Below are 11576 nucleotides of genomic sequence, written 5' to 3' on the forward strand. Positions count from 1 at the left end.
TGTGTGTGTTTTTGTGTGTGTTCATGAAGAAAAACAGTGGATTTTAAGAGAATGGTTTATTTGTTGAACATTAAGGCGTACGTACAATATACAATCATATAAGACATGTCATCAAAATAGAATTTACAACCTAAAATCGTCTTTGGTTGACTTCAAAGTAGCACAAAATAATAATAATAATAAGGCACGTAGGCAGCGTGTTGGATTCCCATAAAAGTATTGAATATATATTTATTTTTGTGAGGTTTTAAAGGTAAACTATTCCAGATGCTCTTGCTATTTTCCTACTGATTGCATGACTAATGAATATTAAAGATGGGGGAGCAACGCAAGCGTACAATCAGACTTGATTAAAAAGAAATGATAAAAAGCATCTACACAAAATATACAAAACGCGACAAGATAATAAAAAACAAATAAAAAGTGATGAGAGAGCGGATTCTGCCTGGAATGCAGCTGACACCTTCCTGAGTGCAAAGATCAGTAAACAAGAAAATGACGGGGAACGTTGAAATTGAGGACGCTTGTAGGCAAATAATATCTTTCTTCCAGCTTGTAAAACTAAATATTTATAAAGTCATTGATTGGGTTTGTACAAAAAAACTAAGCATTTAGTAATAAAAAAAAAAAGACGAAACGTCACATTTAAGGTCCGGGACAGGGGTCACCAACGTGGTAAGGACCAGATGAGTCGCCCGCTGGCCTGTTCTAAAAATAGCTCAAATAGCAGCACTTACCAGTGAGCTGCCTCTATTTTTTAAATTGTATTTATTTACTTGCAAACTGGTCTCGCTTTAGTCAACATTTTTTATTCTAAGAGAGACAAAACTCAAAAAGAATTTGAAAATCCAAGAAAATATTTTAAAGACTTGCTCTTCACTTTAAATAAATTAATTTATTTTTGTTTTACTTTGTTTCTTATAACTTTCAGAAAGACAATTTTAGAGAAAAAATACAACCTTAAAAATGATTTTAGGATTTTTAAACACATATACCTTTTTACCTTTTAAATTTGTTCCTCTTCTTTCCTGACAATTTAAATCAATGTTCAAGAAAATGTATTTTTTTATTGTAAAGAATAATAAATACATTTTAATTAAATTTTAGCTTCTGTTTTTTCAACGAAGAATATTTGTGAAATATTTCTTCAAACTTATGATTAAAATTTTAAAAAAATATTCTGGCAAATCTAGAAAATCTTTAGAATCAAATTTAAATCTTATTTCAAGGGCTTTTGAATTTCTTTTAAAATTTTTGTACTGGAGAATCTAGAAGAAATAATGATTTATCTTTGTTAGAAATATAGCTTGGTCCAATTTGTTATATATTCTAACAAAAAACGGATTGGATTTTAACCTATTTAAAAAAAAGTCATTAAAATTTTTAAAATGAATCTTAATCAGTGAAAATGACTAATGTTCCATAAATTATTTTTTTTATTTTTTCAAAAAGATTCAAAATAGCTAGTTTTTCTTTTCATTTTTATCGGTTAAATTTTGAATTTTCAAGAGTCGAAATTGAAGATAAACTATGTTTCAAAATTTAATTTTCATTTTTTTCCATTTTCTCCTCTTTTAAACTGTTCAATTAAGTGTTTTTTTCATCATTTATTCTCTACAAAACACCTTCCGTAAAAGGAAAAACAAGGTATGACGTAATGACTGACAGAAATACCCATTTATATATATATAGATCTATTTATCAAAGGTAAATTGAGCAAATTGGCTATTTCTGGCAATTTATTAAAGTGTGTATCAAACTGGTAGCCCTTCCCATTAATCAGTAGCCAAGAAGTAGCTCTTGTTTCAAAAAGGTTGCTGACCCCTGATCTAGGAAGTGTATTAAGGAAGCTGCACTGAGAGTTTTGACCAGCAGAGGGAGACAAAGCCGCGTTAAACATGTCGCTGTTCCCCGCAGTTCGGTCCGCTGATATTGCTTTGAAGTCTTCTGAGCCGAACGCCCGAAGCACTTCGGGAATACCCGGCAAAAAAAAAAAAAGTATGGACTGACGTCATTGTCACTCAAAGGTGAGTTATGAATAATACATGTTACAGGTACAGGAAGTAGAAGTAATCTGCATGACGTAAGCCATGTTTTACACGTCCACATGTAGACACAACATTAGGTACACCTACTTACACCTAAAAAGATGCCTTCACAAAAATAAGCCTGATAAAAAATATTTAAAAAAAGAAGGGAGTGTAACTTTATGCAGTTTCTTGGTGATTTGCTGCCAATTTGCTAAACCAACTGCAAATATTTTATTAGCAAAAGGACCCAAAGCAAATACTTTTGTTTGATATCAACATAAATACTTTCAATCTACGCTCGATGCCCCTTAAGAGACCTTTATTAATGTTTTGCTGTCTGATTCTCAATAATTTTAAGTCTGATTCTCAATAGTTTTAAGTCTAACTGTATGACGCTTGTCCAGCATTTGTTTATTATTATTAACATTATTTTTCTTTAAATATCATGATTCCTTAAAAATTTGCACTTCATGTTTTATGTTTTTTCCCCTATTAAAAAGGGCATATAGGAATGTACACATATGTGTACACATACATATATACGTATACATATACATATGTATCCGTATACATATATACACATGTATACATATATGTGTACATATACATATATATATATGCATGTATATATACATATGTATACGTATACATATATATGTATACATAAATACTGTATGTATACATGCATATATATATATATATATACGTATACACGATGGCGAGCGCCTGGTGGTCGGGCCTGTTCCCATGGGGCCCGGCCGGGCACAGCCCGAAGAGGCAACGTGGGTCCCCCCTCCAATGGGCTCACCACCCATAGCAGGGGCCATAGAGGTCGGGTGCATTGTGAGCTGGGCGGCAGCCGAAGGCAGGGCACTTGGCGGTCCGATCCTCGGCTACAGAAGCTAGCTCTTGGGACGTGGAACGTCACCTCACTGGGGGGGAAGGAGCCTGAGCTAGTGCGCGAGGTAGAGAAGTTCCGGCTGGATATAGTCGGACTCACCTCGACGCACAGCAAGGGCTCTGGAACCAGTTCTCTCGAGAGGGACTGGACCCTCTTCCACTCTGGCGTTGCCGGCAGTGAGAGGCGACGGGCTGGGGTGGCAATTCTGGTTGCCCCCCGGCTCAAAGCCTGTACGTTTGAGTTTAACCCAGTGGACGAGAGGGTAGCTTCCCTTCGCCTTCGGGTGGGGGGACGGGTCCTGACTGTTGTTTGTGCTTACGCACCAAACAGCAGTTCAGAATACCCACCCTTTTTGGGTACACTCGAGGGAGTACTGGAAAGTGCTCCTCCGGGTGATTCCCTTGTCCTACTGGGAGACTTCAACGCTCATGTTGGCAACGACAGTGAAACCTGGAGAGGCGTGATTGGGAAAAATGGTCGCCCGGATCTAAACCCGAGTGGTGTTTTGTTATTGGACTTTTGTGCTCGTCACAGTTTGTCGATAACAAACACCATGTTCAAACATAAGGGTGTCCATATGTGCACTTGGCACCAGGACACCCTAGGCCGCAGTTCCATGATCGACTTTGTAGTTGTGTCATCGGATTTGCGGCCTTATGTTTTGGACACTCGGGTGAAGAGAGGGGCGGAGCTTTCTACCGATCACCACCTGGTGGTGAGTTGGCTGCGATGGTGGGGGAGGATGCCGGACAGACCTGGCAGGCCCAAGCGCATTGTGAGGGTCTGCTGGGAACGTCTGGCAGAGTCTCCTGTCAGAGAGAGTTTCAATTCACACCTCCGGGAGAACTTTGAACATGTCACGAGGGAGGTGCGGGACATTGAGTCCGAGTGGACCATGTTCCGAACCTCTATTGTCGAGGCGGCTGATTGGAGCTGTGGCCGCAAGGTTGTTGGTGCCTGTCGTGGCGGTAATCCCAGAACCCGTTGGTGGACACCAGCAGTGAGGGATGCCGTCAAGCTGAAGAAGGAGTCCTATCGGGTTCTTTTGGCTCATAGGACTCCGGAGGCAGTGGACGGGTACCGACGGGCCAAGCGGTGTGCAGCTTTAGCGGTCGCGGAGGCAAAAACTCGGACATGGGAAGAGTTCGGGGAAGCCATGGAAAACGACTTCCGGACGGCTTCGAAGCGATTCTGGACCACCATACGGCGCCTCAGGAAGGGGAAGCAGTGCACTATCAACACCGTGTATGGTGCGGATGGTGTTCTGCTGACTTCGACTGCGGATGTTGTGGATCGGTGGAGGGAATACTTCGAAGACCTCCTCAATCCCACCAACACGTCTTTCTTTGAGGAAGCGGTGCCTGGGGAATCTGTAGTGGACTCTCCTATTTCTGGGGCTGAGGTCGCTGAGGTAGTTAAAAAGCTCCTCGGCGGCAAGGCCCCGGGGGTGGATGAGATCCGCCCGGAGTTCCTTAAGGCTCTGGATGCTGTGGGGCTGTCTTGGTTGACAAGACTCTGCAGCATCGCGTGGACATCGGGGGCGGTACCTCTGGATTGGCAGACCGGGGTGGTGGTCCCTCTCTTTAAGAAGGGGGACCGGAGGGTGTGTTCCAACTATCGTAGGATCACACTCCTCAGCCTTCCCGGTAAGGTTTATTCAGGTGTACTGGAGAGGAGGCTTCGCCGGATAGTCGAACCTCGGATTCAGGAGGAACAGTGTGGTTTTCGTCCTGGTCGTGGAACTGTGGACCAGCTCTATACTCTCGGCAGGGTTCTTGAGGGTGCATGGGAGTTTGCCCAACCAGTCTACATGTGCTTTGTGGACTTGGAGAAGGCATTCGACCGTGTCCCTCGGGAAGTCCTGTGGGGAGTGCTCAGAGAGTATGGGGTATCGGACTGTCTTATTGTGGCGGTCCGCTCCCTGTACGATCAGTGCCAGAGTTTGGTCCGCATTGCTGGCAGTAAGTCGAACACGTTTCCAGTGAAGGTTGGACTCCGCCAAGGCTGTCCTTTGTCACCGATTCTGTTCATAACTTTTATGGACAGAATTTCTAGGCGCAGTCAAGGCGTTGAGGGGTTCCGGTTTGGTGGCCACGGGATTAGGTCTCTGCTTTTTGCAGATGATGTAGTCCTGATGGCTTCATCTGGCCGGGATCTTCAGCTCTCACTGGATCGGTTCGCAGCCGAGTGTGAAGCGACCGGAATGAGAATCAGCACCTCCAAGTCCGAGTCCATGGTTCTCGCCCGGAAAAGGGTGGAGTGCCATCTCCGGGTTGGGGAGGAGACCCTGCCCCAAGTGGAGGAGTTCAAGTACCTAGGAGTCTTGTTCACGAGTGGGGGAAGAGTGGATCGTGAGATCGACAGGCGGATCGGTGCGGCGTCTTCAGTAATGCGGACGTTGTATCGATCCGTTGTGGTGAAGAAGGAGCTGAGCCGGAAGGCAAAGCTCTCAATTTACCGGTCGATCTACGTTCCCATCCTCACCTATGGTCATGAGCTTTGGGTCATGACCGAAAGGATAAGATCACGGGTACAAGCGGCCGAAATGAGTTTCCTCCGCCGGGTGGCGGGTCTCTCCCTTAGAGATAGGGTGAGAAGCTCTGCCATCCGGGAGGAACTCAAAGTAAAGCCGCTGCTCCTCCACATCGAGAGGAGCCAGATGAGGTGGTTCGGGCATCTGGTCAGGATGCCACCCGAACGCCTCCCTAGGGATGTGTTTAGGGCACGTCCAGCTGGTAGGAGGCCACGGGGAAGACCCAGGACACGTTGGAAAGACTATGTCTCCCGGCTGGCCTGGGAACGCCTCGGGATCCCCCGGGAAGAGCTAGACGAAGTGGCTAGAGATAGGGAAGTCTGGGCTTCCCTGCTTAGGCTGCTGCCCCCGCGACCCGACCTCGGATAAGCGGAAGATGATGGATGGATGGATGGACGTATACATATATATATACATGCATATATATATATATATATATATATATATATATATATATATATATATATATGTATACGTATACATATATATATATACATACTTATACATGCATATATATATGTATACGTATACATATATATGAATACAACGGTATTGAAAAACGGTGCGGAAAATGTATGGATTTTTCTTCGCGATTGGGCATAACGCAAAACAGTTTTTGTTAAACACTGAAAAGGTGTGTTATTGTTTGTGCTACTACGCCATCTTTCGGACAAGTTCGCTCATTGCAGGCTCTGCGGGGTGAACGTCTTATATTATTTCCTTCTGTTTAGTGCTTTAAAACACAAAAACAAGTGTCGTTCCGTCTTCTGGTCGTCCATAGCGTTTCTACTCGAAATGATTCCATAGTCATCACTCCAAGTAATGTTTGGGTATTTTACAATGTAACTACAACTAGCCATACTTACTTAAACCGTCTTGTGTCAGGTCTGTGAGAGTGTTTTCATGCACATTTGTACGTGCTATCACAATGTCATGAAGTACTAGCTAAAATACGAACACATTCAAGAGTATTATTAACTGACAACGGAATTGTTTTTGTATAGTTTCAGTTTCACAAATTCCTCTGTGAATTCACTAAAAGGTCACAGAGGAGTTATTGAGTATGTTTACCTGATTGGATGGCTAGCTAGCTCCATGACGATGACTTCTGTTTTGTCTGATAAGCCGTTTTACTACCGCGTTTGGAAAAAATGAATGTTGTTAATAAACATTTACACAACATGCAGCTTATAGTCAGGTGCGGCTAATATATGGGCGGGGGGGGGATTGCTTCTAAAATTTAGTGGGTATGGCTAGTATACCGGGGCTATTTCAGTGTTATTTGTTTGGGTCGCAGTGTAGTGGAAACTTTTTTTTCCCCCCGAATTCCGTAAAGCAGACAAAATAGACAAAAATCATACGTTCACTTCAGAGGACGCCGGTTCTCACCCATATACAAAAAAATAGTAATATGAAGGGAAAAGTCCGACCCCTTGCTAGTTTATCTTTTTGAAAATTAAAATGTAGTTGAATACCGTATTTGCTTGAATTGCCGCCGAGCCGCTGATTAATTTAAAACCTTTTCTCACTTCTGCGCTTATCAAAGGCATGCAGTAAAAGTAAGCATGCGCGAATTATTTTAAAACCTCTTCTCACTCCGGCACTTACCAAAGGCATGCAGTAAAAATTTGAGTGTGATGTAAGCTTGGACCTTAAATCCTACTGAATAGCTCTTAATCTTCTTCCCTTTATGCGATTTCAAATTACCGGTATTGAAATCAGCCTCCTGCATTTTGAAAATGATGACAGGGGAAGTGTCACTCGTGACGTCACGAGTTTGACCCGGCGGTAATACAAGGCAGGCGCTTACTATATGCCCTGCGGCAATTTAAGGAAATACGGTTGTCATACTTACTAAACTGTCCTATGTGTGAGGTCTGTAAGAGTGTTTTCATGCACATTTGTACGTGCTATCGCAATGTCATGAAGCTAACCTCGTTAGCATGGGCTAATATACCAGCACATTTAAGAGTATTATTAGCTGACAACGGGACTCTTTTTGATAGTTTGAGTTTTACAAATTCCTCCGTAAATTCACCAAAACGTCGCCGTGGAGTTATTGCGTCTGTTGAGCTGATTGGAGAGCTAGCTAGGTCCATGACGATGACTTCTGTTTTGTCTGATCAGCCGTTTTACTGCCGCGTTTGGAAAAAATGTATGTGGTTAATAAACATTTAAAAAATATTTCTGTGTAAAAAACTAAATTCACAACATGCGTTATTCGGGTGAGGCTAATATATGGAAAAAAACGGTTTTCTTCTAAAATTTAGTGGGTATGGCTAGTATACCGGGACTAATTCAGTGTTAATATTTGTTGGGGTCGCAGAGTGTGGCGGAATCTTTTTTTCCCCCTGAATTCCGTAAAGCTGACAAAATAAATAGACAAAAATCAAATGTCCACTGCAGAGGACGCCGGTTCTCACAGTGAGACAAAAAGTATTTAGTCAGCCAGCGATTGTGCAAGTTCTCCCACTTCAAATGATGACAGAGGTCTGTCATTTTCATCATAGGTACACTTCAACTGTGAGAGACAGAATGTGAAGAAAAATCCAGGAATTCACATTGTAGGAATTTTTAAAAATTATTTGTAAATGATGGTGGAAAATAAGTATTTGGTCAACCATTCAAAGCTCTCACTGATGGAAGGAGGTTTTGGCTCCAAATCTCAGGATACATGGCCCCATTCATTCTTTCCTTAACACGGATCAATCGTCCTGTCCCCTTAGCAGAAAAACAGCCCCAAAGCATGATGTTTCCACCCCCATGCTTCACAGTAGGTTTGGTGTTCTTGGGATGCAACTCAGTATTCTTCTTCCTCCAAACACGACGAGTTGAGTTTATACCAAAAAGTTCTATTTTGGGACATAATAAAAGACATGCACCTGGGGATAGGTTGATTGGCAACACTAAATGGTCCCTAGTGTGTGACTGTTGTCTGTCTATCTGTGTTGGCCCTGTGATGAGATGGCGACTTGTCCAGGGTGTACCCCGCCTTCCGCCCGATCGTAGCTGAGATAGGCACCAGCGCCCCCCGTGACCCCAAAATGGAATAAGCGGTAGAACATGGATGGATGGATGGATGGGATTAATAAAGTCAATCCTATTCTAATATATTTATATGCCCCAAAGCATGATGTTTCCACCCCCATGCTTCACAGTAGGTGTGGTGTTCTTGGGATGCAACTCAGTATTCTTCTTCCTCCAAACACGACGACTTGAGTTGATACCAAAATGGATACATGGATGATACAGCAGAGGATTGGGAGAATGTCATGTGGTCAGATGAAAGCAAAATAGAACTTTTTGGTATAAACTCAACTGGTGGTGTTTGGAGGAAGAAGAATACTGAGTTGCATCCCAAGAACACCATACCTACTGTGAAGCATGGGGGTGGAAACATCATGCTTTGGGGCTGTTTTTCTGCTAAGGGGACAGGACGATTGATCCGTGTTAAGGAAAGAATGAATGGGGCCATGTATCGTGAGATTTTGAGCCAAAACCTCCTTTGAATAGTTGACCAAATACTTATTTTCCACCATCATTTACATATAAATTATTTAAAATTCCTGGATTTTTTTTTCTCCACATTCTGTCTCTCACAGTTGAAGTGTACCTATGATGAACATGACAGACCTCTGTCATCATTTGAAGTGGGAGAACTTGCACAATCGCTGGCTGACTAAATACTTTTTTGCCCCACCGTACAAAAAAATAGTAATATGAAGGGAAAAGTCCCGACCCTTTGCTACTTTATCTTTTTCAAAATTAAAATGTATTTGAATATCCCTGTTTTAGTACCTTTAGTAGTTCTTCTATCATACACTTTGAAGTACTTCTACATACATTTCATCGGGCCTCTGCTCTACTCTCGAGTTATCCTTAAGAAGGCATCACTTGTCGTACTGCAGGTGTACCTAATGAGATGTCCGCTGGACAGAAACAGAACAAAACGAGAGCAGGACATTGTTTATCACTAATGTGACGTTCGGGGGGGGCAGCTGTGGAGATAGAAGCTAGTTGTGGATGAGTTAGAACCGAGGCCACACTGAGTTTTTGGCACACAATGTTTACAGTTAACATGGAGGCCGGGACACAACGTCTTCTTCCCCTCGCCCCGCTTTGCCAATACAGCCTGACGTGAGCGCTGATCATTCAGTCCTGAGAGAAGGAACAGGAGATAACCGACGAGATGCAGACTTCCCCCAGACAGGACTGGATTAGCAAAACGGGCTTAAATGTGACGTCTCGTGTTCTTTGGCAGACAAGAGAATACAGTTTGAGGTCCAGTTGTGTTTTCCACTTGAAAATAAACACGAGGCACTGGGAGTAGGAGATAAAAAAACAAAAACCAGTGCTAACCATGGCAGCTGGATGTGAGCGGAAGGAAGAGATGTGTTTGGAAGATGGCCAACTTAACCACCGAAACCCCTTCTGGTTTCCTTACAGTTACTGGTTTCTGAGAAAAGCATCCTTCAAATCAGTCATCCCAGAGCTTTTCTCGGCCGCCTCCAACTATAAACGAGCAGAGGATATGAAACAGCCCTAAGTTGGGTGTTAATGCCCTTTTTTCTGCATTTTAAGCACTGGTTGCTATATAAAAGGGGACCTGTTATGCAAATTAGACATTTGTCTCCAGGGGAACTGCACTTTTTATTATTATTATTATTATTTTCTCATCATTCACAATTCCTATGTAAGACAAGAACACACGTTTCTCTCTTTTTTTTTTTTAGGCATTCTAATTAGTAACAATGCTGGTCATTGAAATATTCGATTGTACCAATAAAGCCATTTAAAAAAAAAAATCCAAAAACCAAGTGAAGTGAATTATATTTATATAGCGCTTTTTCTCTAGCGACTCAAAGCGCTTTACATAGTGACACCCAATATCTAAGTTACATTTAAACCAGTGTGGGTGGCACTGGGAGCAGGTGGGTAAAGTGTCTTGCCCAAGGACACAACGGCAATGACTAGGATGGCGGAAGCGGGAATCGAACCTGCAACCCTCAAGTTGCTGGTACGGAAGCTCTACCAACCGAGCTAAACTGCCTCACAATCAATTTCGATCTTGTGACCTGCATGTTAACCAAGTTTTAGCAATATTGTTGTTATAAGCGCAAGCACAGGGGAACTACTTTTGTTATTGTAAGCGCTAAAGCCGAGGAACTACTTTTCAGCGGTGCGGCGTGATCATAGTTAGCTAACTAGCGCATACTGGCCGACCTTGAGACCTCCGAATTCGGGAGATTGGCCGAGGGGTTAGCGTGGAGTGTATATATTTTCAAGTATTTCTTATATATATAATTATATGTATATAAACATTATATATATATATATATATGTATGCATGTATGTATATGTGTATAAATAGATAGATAGTACTTTATTGATTCCTTCAGGAGAGTTCCTTCAGGAAAATTAAAATTAAAATGTGTATGTATGTATATATGTGTATATATATATGTATATATACACATATATATGTATATATATATACATATATATACTGTAAGTATATTTACATATACATATATACACATATATATGTATATATACATATATGCTCATATATACACATATATATATATATATATATATACATATATATATATATACATATATATATATATATATATATATATACATATACATACATACATATAAATATATACTGTACATATACATATATATATACATATCTGAATATATATATGTGTATATATATGTACATATGTGTATATATATATATGTGTATATATGTGCGTCTATATATGTATATATATATGTATATATATGTGTGTGTATATATATATATGTATATATATATATGTGCATATTTATGTATATATATATATATATATATATATATACGTTCAGTCACTGTATTCAATGGAGAAGTCTGATCTACAAAATTTGCAGGCAGCATACCCCTTCGAACTGTTCCGGATGAACTGAAATCACTTTTTTCCCAATCATTTCCATCCCTAAGCTTCAATCAATTTCTTAGCGGCACTCGCCTTTTGTTTATTTTTGGTTTAAGCATGAGACACCTTTTCACCTGCACGCTGTCGTCTGCATGTTGTGATCACGACAAACCATGTTCCCGACATCG

This window comes from Nerophis ophidion, linkage group LG09, assembly GCF_033978795.1.
Source record: "Nerophis ophidion isolate RoL-2023_Sa linkage group LG09, RoL_Noph_v1.0, whole genome shotgun sequence".
Classification (NCBI taxonomy): domain Eukaryota; kingdom Metazoa; phylum Chordata; class Actinopteri; order Syngnathiformes; family Syngnathidae; genus Nerophis; species Nerophis ophidion.